The sequence below is a fragment of the Manis pentadactyla genome, chromosome 3 (assembly GCF_030020395.1).
Source record: "Manis pentadactyla isolate mManPen7 chromosome 3, mManPen7.hap1, whole genome shotgun sequence".
Classification (NCBI taxonomy): Eukaryota; Metazoa; Chordata; class Mammalia; order Pholidota; family Manidae; genus Manis; species Manis pentadactyla.
In genome coordinates, this window is record NC_080021.1 from 89,664,024 (window position 1) to 89,683,254 (window position 19,231).

At 43.8% G+C, this 19,231-nt stretch overlaps 1 long non-coding RNA gene across 1 annotated transcript in view; it reads right to left on the reverse strand.

Moving 5' to 3' along the window:
- Positions 1–7,835: 7,835 nt before the first annotated feature.
- LOC130683160 (uncharacterized) overlaps positions 7,836–19,231 on the reverse strand; it is a 29,463-nt gene continuing 18,067 nt past the window's right edge. The window contains exons 2-3 of the long non-coding RNA XR_008996772.1: positions 16,408–16,506; positions 7,836–9,201 (exon numbers count right to left, since the gene is read on the reverse strand). This is a non-coding gene — a long non-coding RNA (uncharacterized LOC130683160). The remainder of the gene's footprint in view (positions 9,202–16,407; positions 16,507–19,231) is intronic.

The window sequence follows — 19,231 nt, forward strand, 5'->3', positions numbered from 1 at the left end:
GGCGCGCACGGGGACGCGGCGAGGAACGGGGACGCGCACTTGAGCCTTGGCGGAGGGGGGAGCCAGGGGCGCGCGCGGGGACGAGGCGGGGGCGCGCTCAGGGCGGGGCGGTGAGACGGGGATGTGCACCGGGGGATGGAGACGGTGGGGACGGCGCGGCGCGCGCTCGGGAGCAGGGAGGGGCTCGGGGCTCGGGCACTGGCCCAGCGGGGCCTCCCCGCCCACCCTTCCCCACCCCTGGGCCCTAAGCCCGGCTCAGCGCGCGCGTTCATATTCAACATTCTGGGTCTTCCAGAGCTAAATAATTTTTTTATGAATACTTGGGAACTGGGGGAGACAACTGGGCTGTGGAGAAGAATAGGTGGGAAATTACTGATTCTGTATCTAGAACTGGCTAGCCTGTGCCCTTAGGCCACTCAGTGCTTGTCCTGGGCCCGTTTTCCCCAGCGGTGAAAAGCAGGAGATGCGGTTGCCTAAGCCCCTGAGTGCACGTCATCCCTGCAAGCCTGTGGCCCCACAGTGAGGTCCCAGTGTCCTCGCCAGATGGCTGGCGTCCTCAGCAGACCTCCTGTCCTCATGCCCTCTGTGGGGCTGATCATCAAATCCGTGCCTCTAGTCCTGATCCTTTGAGGGAAGCTGTCTCACACCTCCCACGGTTGGAGTGAATCACCTCCCCTGTAAGTCCCCAGACCCCCAGCTCTACAACCCCATTGAAAGAAGTGGGCTCCTTTTCCTGATTCCCCTTGTCCACCTCCTCCTAAACTGTGGGGCTGGGAGGGACGTGCCTGCTCCCTGCAACCCCTACCCTTCAGGCCCTGGCACCCAGCCTGATGGTCAGCCCCTGCCCCCTCCTGCGTGCCCACAGCCCTGCACTGGGCCCTCTGGCCAGAGCTGGTGCCCAGAACCACAGTGGCCTACATGCCCATTTCACAAATAGGCAGGGTACCCCTGCATTGTCTGCTTGCTAGTGGGGGATTGAACACCCTCCTGGAAGAATCTGTGCCCACCTCAGCCCGTCTCCATGGTGGGCTTCATCCTGGGGACCTCTGTCCTGCTGTGCCCACACCCTCCCACACCAAGCCCTGAATCAACTCCAGGAAAACCTCTAACCCTCTCCACTCCTACTGCCCTTTCCACGTTTGACCTTTGTTCATCTTCCTCATTACTTGAGTGTAAGCTCCTCCAGGACAAAGTCCAGCCTTCCCTGTCTTTGTACTTCCCAGGGATTTGACAGCAGACAGCTCAGAGAGGTGTCAGCATTTCTCACAGTATCTTTTCAGTGTGAATTGTGTGAGAGAAGTGAACAGCCCACCACAACGAGCTTGGAGGTGAGCCCAGACTGGAACCCAGTGGGTGCTGGTAGCCACAGCCATGGCCGCCCACCCTTGCTCCCCTTCTTGATAAACTGACCAAGTGTCACAGGGAGCCCTAGAGGCTGGCGCCCTCGTGATGAGGGGCCTTAGAGAAACAAAGTGCCACAAAACGAGGATTCAAATCTCAGTCTCCAGAGCAGGGCCCAGGTTCGTTTTGTTAGAGCGAAGTGAGACTGCATTATAATCGTGAGTGAAGTCAAGACCGTCCAGGGCCTTATCTGGCAATTGGTCTATCTGTAACTCTCCCACCCACTGGGTTCAATGACATATAAACAACATACTGTTTCTCAAAGTGCTGTCGAGCACTGGAACAAGGCAAAGACTGTTTCCTCATGTTGAACTGCTCCAGGCATGGCCAGCCTGGCGGAATGAGGGGCTTCATGAAAGCCTTGTTAGACTCATGTGTTTATGTGTATAAGCCTGGTTCAAACGTACATTGAGGTGAACGTCACAATACCCAAATGGAGGTTTTTTAGAACGAATTAAATAGACTCCAAGGGCTGTTTGCTTCAAAAGCTCTGCTAAAATCCCCAAAGATTCCATCATCAGTTACATCTTTGAACTTCAGAAAGCAACTGCAAAATCTCATGACTGCTACCCCAGATGGCGTCACATATCACCAGCACTTAACACACCAGTGCAGTTTCATTTAGCAAATACTCCACCTTTACATAAAGCCCAGAGGATCTGAGGCACAGTACAAAACATGGAGGAGCCAGAGGGAGGGAAGGCTCCCCATCCAGGATCCCAGCCAGCCAGGAGTAGCCAGTCAGGGGCTAGTGGATTGAAGAGATGCTGAAACACAGCTGGTACTGTCTGTGCTCCACTACAGGAATTCTGAGGACAATGTGTTGAGGTCCATAGAGGGGCAGCTACGTAAAGCTAATTAATTAATTAACCATCCTGTTGCCTGGAATTTGGAAGCCTGTCCTATCTACTTCCTGTCTGCTGTGGGTATTTATCACTGAAGCACCTCACCTCTGTTTTTTTCTGTTTCACTGTATTCCAAGCCAATTCTGAGTGAAAACTTAATTACTCCCATGTAACTGGGCTCTACATTTCAGAAAATCTGGTTGGGATAGGCGTGAATAGCAGAGGAATATATTAAATCAGGGTGTGCCCGGGAGATCAGTGTGGCAGGGGCTTATTAATTAATGAAGGGACTAACGTGAGCCCCTTGGGTGAGGCCCCCTTGCAAAAGCAAATCTCAGACTTGTCCCTTCATTTCCTAAGCCTTACTGCTGATAAGAGTTGATTATTTCACTCCTTATCAGGTTCATGTAGAATTCATTCATGCTGTGCCCTCTCCTGTGTATCCCAATTTTGTGAATTTTCTACCTTTCCTAAAGTCATTGGATGAGTTGGTTGTAAAGAACTGTGGGTTCTCTGAGTCCTGACACTGAGAATTCTGGTTGAGGCTAGGGGTGCTCACAACCCCACCAAGACAACCTGCCCAAGCTGAGATTTCCCACAGAACTGTGCCTGCAAACCTATGTTTCCATTTTGTTTAATTTGGGTCTTACCATTTTATCAGAAATTTAGCTTGGGTATTGGATCTAGAGCAAGGACAGTATGAATGAGCGGACACAGAAAGTGTAGGTTTAATGAATTAGAACCTAGAAAGCAGCCTGAACCCTCGAATGAAACCACTATATGCAGGTAAGAAGTCATGAACATTTTTGTGACTTTTTATAGCTTTATAGAATTAAGTAAATAACATGAATGTGCTAAGTTCAGTGAACCATATGTGTGTATGCATTTCTGCTGTGGTTACTATAAAGAACAACCTGCCTATTTACCTAACTAGGAACAATGTACCAGCCAGGAGAAGCAGTAAAAAATAAACTCAAGAGCCCACAGCAAAACTAAGCTGGTTTCCGCACCATTCCTGGAAGCACTAGAAATCCAGCTGTGAGTCAAAGATGTCCTGATGGAAACACTGTGTTATTTTGGACAATAGCCTAAGTGTCTTCTCCTATATGTTATTACAAAGCAATATGCAATTATCAATAATGGAATTATTTCTGATCATTTTAGTGAATTCTTAGTCATTTGTGCTGATGGTGAATGGATAGCACAACACAGCAAATGGTCCAAAAATTTGTCCTATTTGGTCTTAGATTGCATCATATTTTTATAGCATGTTTCCTTTGCCAATTAGGATCGACTGCCTGGCTTAATTATGCTAATGTTAAAATTAATTGTCGTTCCCAGAACTCATATTAATTAATTGCTGAGGCAAGTGACACATTTTTTTTTCAAAATTTTACAGTGTCCTAGGATGTAAAACTTCACTGAGAGTTTAAAACATAAGCTTTTGAAGAAGAGAATGGAGTGGTTAGGACTGAAATTTTGCCATCAAAAATCCACAGAATGGAACAGCATCATCCAAGACTGTTCTTAAACCGGCCTCAACCATTAAACTGGAAACACACACATGCACACTGAGATCAGCGCATTCCTGAGTGGCTTCCACTATGCCAAGTAAAACTCTACCAAAGGTCCGTGAGTGGAGAGTCTAAGAGGGCAAATCATGCAACATGCAGAATCTCGCCATTGTGAAGTTAATTTATGCAGTGTTTCCCTGACAGTCTGTACTAGCTCACACACTCAGCAAAAGTAAATAAAAATAAGGTCCAGAAGTTTACTCTGTCCACAGCCACCATGCACTGGTCTGAGTCCTGAGGACTCCAGGGCTCCCTTTCTAGATGACTTAACAGTGACAGCCTCACCTCAGCTTTGGCTCAACACCTCCATCAGGGCCAGTACTACCTTGAGAATCTGACCTGAGAGTCATAGAATCCAGACAAGTGCTTTTCCCAGCTCCTCCAGTGATGGGGATAGCAGAGCGGAGGCTGTGTCATTTTCCCAGAGATGTGACCCTCTCTGGGGTCACAACCTCCAGAGCACCCTCTTTCTCTAAGTAGGCAGCCTCACCACAGGCCTCCTGAACTCTCCTCAATGCTTCAGACCCTGGGAAGAAAACGATACGATTACAAGTCCCAGTAGAACAAAGCAAAGTTAATGAGCACCACATGGGCACCATTTCTGAGGAAGGTAAAGAATGAGGAAGCCAATTTAGGAAATCCACTAAATCTCTGTGTTATTGCTTTGATCTCCAACCAGCATTCTAACTGTGGAAGCTGCGCTTAGCCTGCCCCCTTTCCTTAGATGCAGCCCTGTCTCTGCCCTCTGACCACATGTCTTCCACAAAACTTTAGTAAATCCTCCTGAGCACATACAAAAAGGACCCAGTGGCAGAAGAAAAGTAGAAAGGGGCCGAAGCCAGAGGGGATGGGAGTTGGAGGTGGAGGGGCAGCCTGGGGAGGCAGGAGCGGCTCAGGGACCACGACGCCTGCCGAGAACACATGCTGGAGGAGAAACCAGTGTTCGCACAGAGCCCCACCTGAGAATTGCCAAGATGCAAGAGATCAGAGCAAAGCTCTGAAATAGGGGAAGCAAAATACTGCTCTGAAATGCTGTGAAAATTTGATATTGTATTAGATTCCTAGGGCTGCTTGTGACTAAATGCCACCAACAGGGTGGCTTTAAATGAGAGAACTTCTGTTCACACCCCAGGCTGCAGGCCTGAATACAGGTGTTGGCAGGGGCCAGGGCCAAGGTAACCCTGCCACAAACAGCCCCCGGTGCTCCTGGCAACACTGCAGCTCTTGGCTTGTCCTGCACCCCTCAGTCTCTGCCTCCACGGTCCCATCGCCGGCCCCCTGTGTCTGCCTCCACATTTCCCCATTGTACAAAGGCCCCCATCCTACTGGATATGGGCCCACCCTAGTGACCTCATCTGAACTTGGTTAACACTGCCAAGACCCTATTTCCAAAGAAAGTCACATCCTGAGGTCCTGGGGGTTTGGACTTCAGAATATTTCCTTTGTGGGGACACAGTCCAACTGCAACAAATGTTAATATGGGAAAAACTAATCTAGATAAAAACTTTATAACCTGAACACTAAGAAATTACAGAGGGCTAATGACTTAAGAGCAAATTATAAAACAAACCAAAACTGGGGAGTGGAATTGAGGCAGTAAAAAGTGACACATTACATAAAACTAAAATTTTTTGAACAACAAAAAATACTAAAGACAAAAAGCTATGAAAGACAATAATGAAAGAGATTATAATGCCTCCAACATACAATGGTTCCACTTACAATTTTTTTATTTTTCAACTTTATGCTGATGCAAAAGCGATACGGGTTCCATAGAAGTCTCACTTGAGCCTTGAACCTGGGTCTTTTCCCGGCTGGCGGTGGGCAGTGACTCCTCTCTCGTGAAGCCAGGCAGGGCAGCACAGTGATCCCTAAGCTGACCCCATGGGCTGACCACCATCCCGCACCCAGAAGGTCGTACTTTTCTCTTCTGGTAAAATGTTCAGTGCATTACGGAGATGGTCAATACTCTTTATAGAACAGGCTTTGTGCAGGCTTCTGAGCATGTTTTAAGTGAGCTAGGCTAAGCTGTGATTTGCACTACATTAAGGTGGATAAATGTATTTTCTACTCACGGTATTTCAAATACAATGGATTTACTGGGATGTGATGCCATCGCAAGTTGAAGACCTGTAGCTTTATTTCTAGCGCATGAGAAATGCATGGTGCTCAACAACTGTCCTCGGTTGACTCTGGTCAGCTATTCCTTGTCACCTAAGATAGGTTTATTTCAATATCACCATGTTTCAAATTCCATTAGTACAGAGACAGCTGCTCTGACAGGGCCTCTGATTCTACAGTTTTTTAGGAGACCAAATGTCCACTTTCATCACAGTAACACTGGTGTGGGTCAATGTGTCTCTATCTGCAGGCAAGTGGGCTCCCTAACACCACGCCATGAAAATTTACTACTATGAGCAATGTGAGGCTTGGCAGGCCTCCCCTTCCAAGGAGAAACAAGGCAGCCAAGAGCATGTGTTTGTAAATATGAAAAGGCTAGGAAGGTTACTGCAGGACATGGGGGGGTGGGGGGGTATGGAGAGATGGTTTCCTGCAAAAAAGTTTAAAAATTGAGAAGATGGAGCAATAAATTCATTGATGTGTCTGGCCTGGCCTTGCATAAAGTTTTAGTGAGAGGCTATTGTAAGGTATGAGAAACATGAACAGTGGCAAAAAAAAACACAAAAAACCTAACTAGTAGAGAAAATTAGGCAATTTTAGGAAAAGCAAAAGGAGAACACCCAGGATCATAATGCTTATGGGGCTAAATGTTGAATGACATCTCTCTCTGCTGTGACCCATCTGTGGTTTGGCATCAGCATGGATTTGATTCTTTGTTGGGAGGTTCTATTCTGGCTTAGAGCTTAGGTTTAGGACATGTCCTTAATGTAGAGTATGGCCTCACTAGTCAGGTTCCACCTTTCTGGAATCTCAACTCCATTCCAAAATTTCCAGTGGGGCCCCCTACATCGGCCGCAGGCCAGTGTCCCCTGGAATCACATGCCTTCTGCTGCCCCCGAGCTTCTAGCTGGTGCCCTCGGCTCAGGCTCAGGTTCTGCACCTGTGCACCCTGCACAGGCCAAGCCAGAGCCACGTGACCCCTCTGCTCAGCTCCCTTCCCAGGGACAAACCCCAACCACGGTCAGACCTGAGCCCCGTCTCCTCGGCTCAGAGAGACCACCTGCACGACCTACGCCCCCTGGCCACCCATGCCACCAAGGCCACCTGCACCACCTGCACCACCCTCCTCTCCTGTGCAAAGGCAATCACAGTGACCCCAGGCATAGCCCCAGCTTCTCTCCACCTCTGATGCTCATCTCTCAATGCCTGCAAGAACTGCTTATATATTGCTTTGCAGCTGTTTTCAGTGGAGAGCAAGCCAATATCACTTACTGTGTCATGACTGGTAGGGGAGACTCTGGAAAATTTTTCATGAGCATAGAAATGTAAACAGTCATCCAAACTGGAGAAAAAGAGCAAGGAATTCTAAGGGGATGTCTCCAACAAAAAGAAAGAAACCAACAGAACAAACACGCTAATAGGAGCTTGGGATTGGATTATTTTGGTGATGAATAATAGTTACAGTCATAATAATGTAAAATCTGAACACTGACATCAACAAAACCATACAGTTGAGAGGAAGGTGTGTGAGCCTAGAGGAGAGTGAGAAAGCTCATTACAATGTAGACAGTCGGTAAACAGCACTTAAACGTGAGAAATAGAGACAGCACCACGAGCTTATTTAGAAATGAAGAGGGAAATGCTGGCAGTCCAACTGTGCTTGCCCAGGGAGGTGGGAGAGGTCGGGGCTGGTGTTTTTCATTGGACGTCTAAATGTACAATTGTATGCTTTCATTGTGAAAGACAACATGTACAAAAATGTACATAAATGTTTTGGCATTAAAGAAATAAATAGAAAACCAACAAAAATGTACATAAATGTTTTGGCATTAAAGAAATAAATAGAAAACCAACTAATTTTCAGCCATGTCAGAAAATTGATTTTCATTACAAGTCTAGTTATACTATTTTTTTAAGTTTTCTATTGCAAAATAGAATACACAGAAATGTGCATGTGTTATAGGTAACATTTAACACATGGTTGGAAAGCCAAGTATCTATGCATGAAGCCCAGAAACTGCACATCCTGTCCCAGGAGTCCTTCCAACCACAGTGCCCTCACTCCCACTAAGACAGCCCATTGTCCTCTCTGGTGTGGCAATTATTTCCTTGGCTTTCTTACCCACCATCACAAGCATCCCCATAAACCATAGTTTAACTTTGCCCACCTTTGACCTTTATATGAATACCATTGTACTATAGTTTATGTTTTCTTTTTTATTCAAGTTTATACATTAAGATTTATATATTAAGGTTTATAGATTTATGCATATGGTTTTGTGTAGCCAGCTTTTTTTCTCTAAATATTTTTTGAATGAATACATCAGAGTTTATAAATCCATTCTATCATGCCACTGTTGAGGAACACTGGGTTGCTTCCAGATTTGGGCTATTCATGGGGAAAATACAATATAATAGTATAATTTAATATATGGTTGTATTGGAAACATAGTATGTCATTGATGACATCCTGGTGACATCAGTGCAACACTCCCATGGCTCTGAACTGGCGTTGTCACTGTGCACACACAGGCTCTCTTCTGTTCCACTCAGCAATGGGTCTGCTCCTGCATCCCACAGCACACACTGATAAGCCAGCCTTACATCTCCACATTTGACAGTCCATGGTCTCATCCTTCTTTGTCCTCCTTTTTCCCTCCTCCTTCTCCTGCTTCTTCAATACCTTGGCTAGTCTCCTTCCTGGATTTTTTAAAAACATTTTGAATTATCTTGTTGTGTGTCACTTTCTAAAAATACCTCTTGGAATTTCAGGTGGGATTGTGTTGAATCAAGAAATCAATTTAGAGATAAGTGACTTCTTTGCATTTTGAAACTTTCATTCCATAAACATCTCTCTCCATTTGTTTAGGTTTTCAGTACCATTCAGTAAAGTTGTATAATTTTCCTTTATACTGGTCTTTCATATCATTATTTTATATTTATTCTCATTGCTATTTTTGGATGCTACTTGTAAATAGGGTATTTTAAAATTGGATTTTCCATTTGTTGCTCTTATATGTAAATACAACTGACTTTTTATACTGATTTTTTTGGTAGCTTTGCTATAAACTTTCTTATTAATATTATTGTTGTATCTGTTAATTTTTAAAATTTAATACATATACAATAATTTCATGTGAAAACTGATAGTTTGGCTTCTTCATTTCCAAAGTTAGCCATCTTTTTCTTGTCTTCTTCCTGTAAAGCCAAGGGGCAGTGGTGACAACGATGACAAAAAACATCCTCTTCTTGCTCATAATCTGAAAAGGAACATTTTCAAATACTTAATAAGTATGATGCTTACTGTAGATTTTTTCAGCTTCTCTTTATCTGATTAAGAAAGCCCCAGCTCATTCACTTTTAAAGCTAATACTGTTGGATAACAAGATTAAAGATGGCGGCGTGAGAGGTGAGACAGAGAATTCTTCCCAAAACCATATATAATACAAAAATATAGTTAATACAACTAATCCTAAAAGAGCAACAGAAAGAAGGCTGTGCCAAACTGCATACACCTGGAAAACAGCACAGTCCTCACAAAACAGAGTAACATACCAAAGCCTTGATCTGGCGGGACCCAAGCCATTCCCCCACCCCAGCTCACCAGTGGGAGGAAGAGAAATGGAGCAGGGAGGGGCTGGAAGCCCAGGACTGCTGAACACCTAGCCCTGGAGATCTGCTTTGGGACCACAAACCTACACTGCATTGTGCTCTGGAGATTCATGGGGTTGGAAATCTAAGACAGGCGGAATACTTGGAGAGACTGAGATTCCAGCCATTTATGGAGGACAGGGTTCCACAACCAGCTGCTCTGAGAAAAAGGACAGGCAGGTGGTCTGAGTGGCTTCCTAGCAGTAAGAGGGCTGCTGAAGTGGAGGGGATTGCACAGAGCTTGTTGCTTGGGAGAAGGGATAGGTGGACAAAGTTGTCTGGGCATACTCTGCCCAACACATTGGGAACTTTCAGGAGCTGCAGGCGCTCCATCCCCCTGGCTGACTATGCAGCTCCAAGGCTCCTCACTGTGATACACAGCCTGCTGCACCTTCATTCTGGCCTGCCAGCACAGGCTCAAAAATTGGTACTCCCTGCCCTCGCATCAGGCCAGCCAGAGGGAGGCCCCGCCTATAGCAGCTACAAACGCAAAGCACAGAGGCTTACCACTGTGTGCTTGGCCCACTGGTTCTGGCAGTGGAGGCAGGCACAGCAGCCAGGAAACAGGAAACAGCTCTTTGTTCCCCCCAGGAACCAGCACCACTCCCCTGCAACCCCCAACATCACTCCAGGGGCTGAGAAGCACCAGAGACAGGAGATACTGGGCACTAGAGGGTGCACATACAAATATGAAACATCAAAGGAAACTAATTCAAACAAAAATCTCACAAACAACAGAAAAAGGGACACGTGAAACTGAACTAGCCAAACTTCCTGAAAGAGAGTCCTAAAAATCAGAAACATGCTCATGGAGAAACAGAAAAATATTCAAAAACTCAGGGACAAATTTAGGATGGAGATTCAATCATTAAGAAATTACATATATGAAATGAAACATACAATGGAGGGATTTAAAAGCAGATTAGATGTAGCAGAAGAGGCGATAAATGGAATAGAAATTAGAGAAAGGGAATACAAAGAAGCTGAGGCACAGACAGAAAAAAGGATCTCTAGGAATGAAAGAATATTGAGAGAACTATGTGACCAATCCAAGCAGAACAATATTCACATCATAGGGGTACCAGAAGAAGAAGAGAGAGAAAAAGGGAGAGAAAGTGTCTTTGAGGAGGTAATTACTGAAAACTTCCCCAGTCTAGGGAAGGAGATAGTTTCTCAGGCCATGGAGATCCACAGATCATCCAACATAAGGGACCCAAGGAAGACAACATCAAGACAAATAATAATTAAAATGGATAAGGACAGACTATTAAAAGCAGCCAGAGAGAGAAAAAAGATCACATACAAAGGAAAATCCATCAGGCTATCATCAGACTTCTCAACAGAAACCTTACAGGCCAGAAGAGAATGGCATGATATATTTAATGCAATGAAGCAGAAGGGCCTCAAACCAAGAATACTCTACCCAGCAAGATTATCATTTAAATTTGAAGGAAGGATTAAACAATTTTCAGATAAGCAAAAGCTGAGAGAATTTACCTCCCAAAAATCACCTCTACAGTATATTTTGGATGGACTGCTATAGATGGTAGTGTTCCTAAGGATAAATAGCTGTCACCAGAGGAAATAAAACCACAGTAAAGAATACAGAACAATTAATTACTAACCAGATGCAAAATCAAGTCAACTAGTCCCAAAGTTAATCAATGGAGAGATAAAGAGTACAGAATATGACACCTAATATATAAATAATTGAGGTGGAAGAAAAAGGAGGAAAATTAAAATCCTTTAGGTTGTGCTTGTAATAGCAAACTAAGTAAGTTAAGTTGACTGTTATATGGTAAGGAAGTTACCCTTGAAGTTTGGTAACCATGAATCTAAAGCCTAAAATGGCAATAAGTCCCTACCTATCAATAATCATCCTAAATGTAAATAGTTTGAATGCACCAATCAAAACACATAGAGTTACTGAATTGATAAAAAACAAGACCCATCTATATGCTGCCTACAAGAGACTCACTTCAAACCCAAAGACATATAGAGACTAAAAGAAAGGGATGGAAAAGATATTTCATACAACTAATAGGGAGAAAAAAGCAGGAGTTGCAGTACTTGTATCAGACAAAATAGACTTCAAAACAAAGAAAGTAATAAGTAACAAAGAAGGACATTACATAATGATAAAGAGGTCAGTCCAACAAGAGGATATAACCATTATAAATATCTATGCATCCAACATAGTAGTAGTACCTACATATGTGAAACAAATACTAACAGAAATAAAGGGAGAAATAGAATGCAATGCATTCATTTTAGGAGACTGCAACACATCACTCACTCCAAAAACAAATCAACCAGACAGAAAATAAGTAAGAAGACAGAGGCACTGAACAACACATTAGAACACATGGACCTAATGGACAGCTACAGAACACTCCATCCAAAAGCAACAGGATATAATTTATTCTCAAGTGCACATGGAACATTTTCAAGAATAGATCGTATACTAGGCCACAAAAAGAGCCTCAGTAAATTCAAAAATGAAATTGTATCACACAGCTTCTCAGACAACAAAGGTATGAAACTAGAAATAAATTACACAAAATGAAAAAGCCCACAAACACATGGAGGCTTAATAACATGCTCCTAAATAATCAATAGATCAATGACCAAATAAAAACAGAGATCAAGCAATATATGGAGACAAATGACAACAATAATTCAACACCACAAAAATCTGTGGTATGCAGTGAAGGCTGTGCTAAGAGGGAAGTAATACGGGCCTATCTCAGGAAAGAAGAACAAGCTCATATGAACAGTCTAAACTCACAATTAACAAAACTAGAATTAGAAGAAGAAATGAGGCCCAAAGCCAGTAGAAGGAGGAACATAATAAAGATTAGAGCAGAAATAAATAAAATCAAGAAGAATAAAACAATAGAAAGAATCAATGAAAGCAGGAGCTGGTTCTTTGAGAAAATAAGCACAAGAACAGACCCACAGACCAGTGGAACAGAATCGAATGTCCAAGATATTAACCCAAACATATACGGTCAATTAATATATGATAAAGGAGCCATGAATATACAATGGGGAAATGACAGCCTCTTCAACAGCTGCTGTTGGCAAAACTGGACAGCTACATGTAAGAGAATGAAACTAGATCATTGTCTAACCCCATACTCAAAAGAAAATTCAAAATGTCTCAAAGACCTGAATGTAAGTCATGAAACCATAAAACTCTTAGAAAAAAACATGGGCAAAAATCTCTTGGACATAAACATGAGCAACTTCTTCATGAATATATCCCCCAGGGAAGGGAAACAAAAGCAAAGATAACAAGTGGGACTATATAAAGGTGAAAAGCTTCTGTACAGCAAAGGACATCATCAATAGAACAAAAAGATATCCTACAGTATGGGAGAAAATGTTTATAAATGACATATCCAATAAAGGATTGACATCCAAAATATATAAAGAGCTTATGCACCTCAACAAACAAAAAGCAAATAATCCAATTAAAAAATGGGTAGAAGATCTGAACAGACAATTCTCCAAAGAAGAAATTTAGATGGCCAACAGGCACACAAAAGATGCTCCACATCACTCAACATCAGAGAAATGCAAATTAAAATTAAAACCACAATGAGATATCGCCTTACACCAGTAAGGATGGCCACCATCCAAAAGACAAACAACAACAAATGTTGGTGAGGATGTGGAGAAAGGGGGACCCTCCTACACTGCTGGTGGGAATGTAAACTAGTTCAACCATTGTGGAAAGCAGTATGGAGGTTCCTCAAAAAACTCAAAATAGAAATATCATTTGACCCAGGGATTTCACTCCTAGGAATTTACCCTAAGAATGCAGCAGCCCAGTTTGAAAAAGACATATGCACCCCTATGTTTATCGCAGCACTATTTACAATAGCCAAGAAATGGAAGCAACCTAAGTATCCAACAGTAGATGAATGGATAAAGAAGATGTGGTACATATACACAGTGGAATATTATTCACCCATAAGAAAACAAATCCTACCATTTGCAACAACATGGATGGAGCTAGAGAGTATTATGCTCAGTGAAATGAGCCAGGCAGAGAAAGACAAATACCAAATGATTTCCCTCATTTGTGGAATATAACAACAAAGCAAAACTGAAGGAACAAAATAGCAGACTCACAGACTCTAAGAAGGAACTAGTGGTTACAAAAGGGGAGGTGTGGGGTTGGTGGGTGGAGAGGGAGGGAGAAGGGGATTGTGGGGTATCATGATTGGTGTACATGGTGTGTGGTGGATAATGGAGAACACAGAGAAGACAAGTAGTGACTCTGTGACATCTTACTGCACTGATGGACAGTGACTGCAATGTGGTATCACGGGGACTTGATAATAAGTGTGAATTTAATAACCACATTGTTTTTCTTGTGAAACCTTCGTAAGAGTGTATATCAATGATACCTTAATTTTAAAAAAGGAAAAAAATAAAGGTGATACTGTCAAATGATTTTCTTACATCTACAGGGATGACCATATAATTTTTCTGTATTAACTAACAACTATGGAAAACAACTGATTTTTTATTTTTTAATTAAAAAAATTTTTCTTGGTGGAGAATATCTTTTTTTCATTAAAGTGTAGTTGTAGTGGTCTTTTGTCAAGTTTTTTTCTAAGTGTTTGGCATTTTCTTATACTACCTTAATGGTATATTTCACAAATGTTTATTTTTTGTTTCTTTCTTGAGTACAGCAATGCAATGCAGTACAGAATGCAATTTCTGGTATATTCAACAATGCAAATCTCATCTACTAAATCTAGTAATAGGTTGTTGTGGCTTTTCTATGTGCAAAGTCACCTGCGAATAATGACAGTTTTATTTATTGATTTACAATCTTTACAGCTTTTACTTCTTTTTAGTACTTGTGCTGGGAGGAATTGCAGACCAAGTTGTAGAGTGCTGTCAGCTGGTGTCCCTGTCTTGTATTCATCTCTGGAGGATTTTTTGTATTTCACCTTTGAGGATGAAAGGTGTTTGCAGCAAGCCCTCTATCAGATTAAGGCAGTTCCTGTTTAGTGGTTTGCTATGAGGCATGTGTTTCTTTTAAATTATGAATGCCTGCTGAACTCTATCAAGTGCTTTGTAACTGTACTGATGTGATGAGATTGGCCTTCTCATTTAATGTGTCAATATGGCGAATCATACTGACTGAACTCCTAATGCCAGTCTATCCTGGACAGAGCTAATGTGCTACGGGGTGTGGCTTTGCCCCATTTCCAGGACTCCAGTTGGCTGGCGTTTAGTCTAGGGCCTCTGTGTCCATGTTCACAGGGCCAGCTGTCTGGTTTTCACACCCAGATTGTGCTGGTCTCACACAACAAGGTAGGATGTGTTGCTTCTCTATCTCCGGAAATCATTTATGTAAGATCAGTGTTAGCTATTCCTGAAAGGCTGCGGAGAAGCTCACCAAGGTCACAGCCTGCCACGTGGAGTAAATCTGGCTGTCCTTGGGCTCTGCGCCTCGCTAAGGCATCTCTCCTGGGAGTCCCCAGGGGCTCGGCAAGAGAGGGGCAGACTTAAGGTGGACGTGCCCTTGCTGTCCCCCAGGCCAGACATCATGGACAGCTCTGCATTTCCCATGCCTTTCTGTTCTCATCCGGGCCTGGCCTCGGCATTCCACTGCTTTGGATCTGTTAGTGCTTCCGTGGCATCTGCTTTCCCATCCCAAAACCGCAGTCTTTCTCATTTCATTTCACGTCAGCAGGAAAGCTCAGCCTAATCACACCACCAGACACCATAAGCATCACCTACCCTTGTTTGTTCTGTCAGATGCCACGCTGCCAAAGCCAAGCCCACGCCTTTCATCCATGTCACATGACAAGGTGGGCGGCAGCTCTCTCCTCGGCAGAACAACATCCGCAACACCTTAGAGGGAGGGGTCCCCACGATCAACTGCAAACTCCAATCAGGTGGGCCACAGCTGTTACACAAACTTAAGCTCATCTTTAATCATTTTTTGAATGAGCAGATGTCTTAGTGTCCTTGTTTAAATGAACAAAAATGGAAAGCTACATTTTCATCTGCCTGAGCTGAGGAAAAGTCTTACAATAAAGGTCTTCAAGATGCACATGTAAGAGTAACAGGGTCAGGAGCACTCAAGTAAAGCAGAAGAGCCAGCAAATCTGCAACTGCACAGATGCCTATGTGCAAAGAGGAAGAGGATGTCCAGCTGTGCCTGGCTTTCATCAGCATGCTGGTATATTTTATCGTTGCCATTTCTAGGGTTTTCTGTCTATAATATTTGCAATTTTCTGTGATAATGCTCCCCAGAGACCCCAAGTGAAGGGTGAGCTCAGAACCCTGGTTGGATGGGAAGGCATGGACCCCCCAAAACCATCAAACCATCACCATCGCCAGCTGGGTTAAGTCAGAGGTGAGGTTACCACACTCCCAACTGTCTGAGCAAACCACCACCCACAAACACACCCAGTGTGCCAAGCTGAAACTAAATGGCAGAAATGGCAGGTTACCAAGGTGATCTAGGAAACCCATTCAACTGCACTTGCGTTCCAAATGTTTGGTCCCACATACAGAGCATGGTGCAGGGCAGTCCACAGTGGAGGGAGGCACAGTATTTTCTTGTGAAGGACACACATGTCGTTTTCACAGCATGGATTTGGGCCAAGGGGCGGAAGGCTGATGACTGGTCCAGTCATCCGGACCTCTGGTTGAGGGACCCACCACCCTAGATGTCCACCTGTCTGCTCCTGTCCTCAGGCATCCCAACTGAGCTTGGTGACAGAGATTCTACCATGTCATTATGAAACGCCAGAATTCAAACCCGCATGGGGAAGACTCACCCACTTTTCAGTAGAGAATGAGGACTGGACGTATGTTCATGCTGGACTCTGGGTTGGCCAGGCAATATCCATGCTGGGCCCATGCACAGCTCAGAGCTACTGCAACAGAAACTGAAGTTAGACACAGAGAAAGCCACAGGTGCCAGGAGCTGGACGCTGTGCTCAGAGACTGCATCCAAGGCCATGATGAGCTTCTCAATAGGAAACTGTGAACAGTTTTGAGCTTTTATTAGCAGTGGCTTCAGAACTGGCCCATGAACCTGAGCTGCAGTCTGGGGGCAGGTGGGGCGGGTGCCAATGAGAATCCGAACTTTGACTCTGCCACCAGCTTGGAATGGGTATGCCCCAGGGTTCCCAAGAAATTGGGGTAGGAACCACATCATAAATGGGAGGTTGGGCAGAGCCCCTGAAGACCCATCCCCGTGGCACCTGAGGCCAAGGTGCCCTGCACACTCCGCTGAATCAGACCTGCAGCACTGCTAGGTTCCCAGAGGCTCTGTGAGGTCAGGGAGCCAGCTCTGCCTCCCTAGTCCTGCTTCCCTCCCTCCTGGGAGCACCTTCCAGCAAAGCAGCCTAGCAAACCTCAGCACCTGCAACCCCCACCCAGCAGGCAGCTGCCAGAGGACAGGGCTACACAAAGGTGTGAACAGCAAGAAGTGAGGAAGGGTAGGGGCCGAGCTCAGTATCAGTGAACCTGGGGCTGTCTTGGGCCTTGCAGACGCAAGTGGAGGGGAGACAGAGACAACAGAGAGAGAGTCAGGGCCTCCCTGCCTTCCTAACCCCTCCAATCTCCTGCCATTTCTCTCATGGGCTGAGCTGCAGGGTGAGGAAGTCAGTCAGCCCTGAGCACTGCTGGCAGGTGAGGGGCACTCATGGGGCAGGCGCAGGGACATGCTCTGGTTCTGAACTGGAGAGAAAGAGCACTATGTGGCTATCACTTGAAATGGATGGCCTCCCAGTCTCCACCCAAGGAGACCTGGGAAGGTTTGCTGCTGGTGGCCTGGGGAGGACACCCAGGGAGTCAGTGGAAGTGTTAGGGGGAACTAGGGGCAGGAGGTGGGGGAGGAGGCAGAGCCTGGAGATGCAGGACCAGAGCTTCTGGGTCTCAGAGTGACCTGGGCACCCCCATGAACATCCACCTTATTAGAAAAAGCCAATACAGTCCACACTATCCAAGGAGGAGAGAAAAACCAAAAGACCTCCCCAACGTGGAAACCAGATCCAGAATGAATGAGGAGGCCCAAATTTTAGGTCAGTAAAGTCACAGACCCACAAAAGGAAGCCCTCAGGGCACCTGAAGGAAGGATTTAGCAGGGAACCCTTCAGATAAGATATGACTGTTATCTCCAGAGTCTAAGTGTGCTGTATGTGAACCATGGGCTTTCAGTGGGTGGTTTGCAAGCAAGCTCTTTAGAAAAGCTTTTTTTTTTTAAGTAACTGAAATATACCAGGGTTTTAATTTTGCCACTAAGGACACATTTGGCATGGTAGTTTGGATTGTGTGATTTATAAATAATAACACAGAGTCACTAGGAGGCACAGATGAAAATCTCCATTTTGTTCATTTGTCCACCCTTCCACATTACCTGCTGTATGCCAGGCACCCTTCTAGGCTCTGAGAAGGCATCTGGAAGGAGGTGGAGTTTCATGATTGCACCCTACTAGAGACTTGTGAGGAAATAACTTAATGACAGCAAGCTGGAGATAAAATATCTATGGTGTGTTATGTAAAAACAAATTGGCAGAATAATAGATAATGGAACTTTACTTTTATAAAATAAAAAGGTATGTGTGCTTTAAATAATAGTCCACTGGGGTGTATGTTATTAATACTTTCATAATAATTAAATTTCTTATAATTTAAAAAGTCTACATCTCAAGGAATTAGAAAAATAAAATAAACTAAGCCCAAAGTTAGCAGAAGGAAGAAAGTAGTAAAGATTAGAGAGGAAACAACTGAACTAGAGAAAAAGAAACGATTGAAAAGATGAACAAAAGTAAGAGCTGATTCTTTAAAAAGATAAACAAAATTGATAAATGTTTAGCTAGACTAACCAAGGAAAAAAGAGGACCCAAATCAATAAAATTATAAGTGAAAAAGAAGACATTATAATGGACACTACAGAAATACAAAGGCTCATAAGAAGTTACCAAAAATAATTACACACCAAAAAACTGCACAACCCAGAAGAAATGGATACATTCTTAGAAACATATAACCTCCCAAGACTGAAACAAGAAGAGAAAATATAAACAAACCAATAATAACTAATGTGATTGAATCAGTAATTTAAAATGTCCCAACAAAGAAAAGTCCAGGACCACATGGCTTCAATGATGAATTTTACCAAACATTTAAAGGAGAACACCAATCCTCAAACTGTATCAAAAAATTAAAGGGGAGGGGACACCCCCAAACTCATTTTATGAAACCAGCATTATCTTGATACCAAAATCAGATAGACACCACAATAAAGAAAAATAGAGGCCAGTGTTCCTGATGAACACAGATGTAAAAATCTTCAACAAATTACTAACAAACCAAATTCAAGAGCACATTAAAAGGATCATATACCATAATCAAGAAGGATTTATCCTGGGATGCAAAGACAGCTCAATATATGCAAATAAATCAGTTATTTCTCACATTAGTAGAATGAAAGAGAAAAATCCTATCATCATCTCAACAGATGCAGAGAAAACATTCAACAAAATTCAATATCCATTCCTGATAAAAACTCTTAATAAATTAGATACAGAAGGAGCATACCACCATAAGAAAGGTCATATTGACAAGCCCAGAGCTGACATCATACTGAATAGT